The following is a 300-nucleotide window of genomic DNA, read 5'->3' on the forward strand; positions in this document are numbered from 1 at the left end:
GGGGGACAGACGGGGCACTCCTCTCGACAGGGAACGCATCTCTGTCCTCCAGAGAAAGTGTTATAAACATAGCAAAGGGAGAAGGGGGAGAAACTGAAGAAGCTCAGGTAACTGCTGAAGAGGGTAGGAGTCTGTAAATTATTGGGGTGCTTTTTCCGATCCCTGTCTCGGCGGCACAGAGGTGCGCCTTCGGTAATTCTCTTCTTATGTCTCTCCCCCACGGAAAGGCCACGAGCACTGAGGGAGCATGGCCAGGGGGTGGCGGGAGCAGCGCTGGGGGAGGGCTGGGGGATGGATGGG

This window comes from Charadrius vociferus, unplaced genomic scaffold, assembly GCF_000708025.1.
Source record: "Charadrius vociferus isolate BGI_N301 unplaced genomic scaffold, ASM70802v2 scaffold104, whole genome shotgun sequence".
Classification (NCBI taxonomy): domain Eukaryota; kingdom Metazoa; phylum Chordata; class Aves; order Charadriiformes; family Charadriidae; genus Charadrius; species Charadrius vociferus.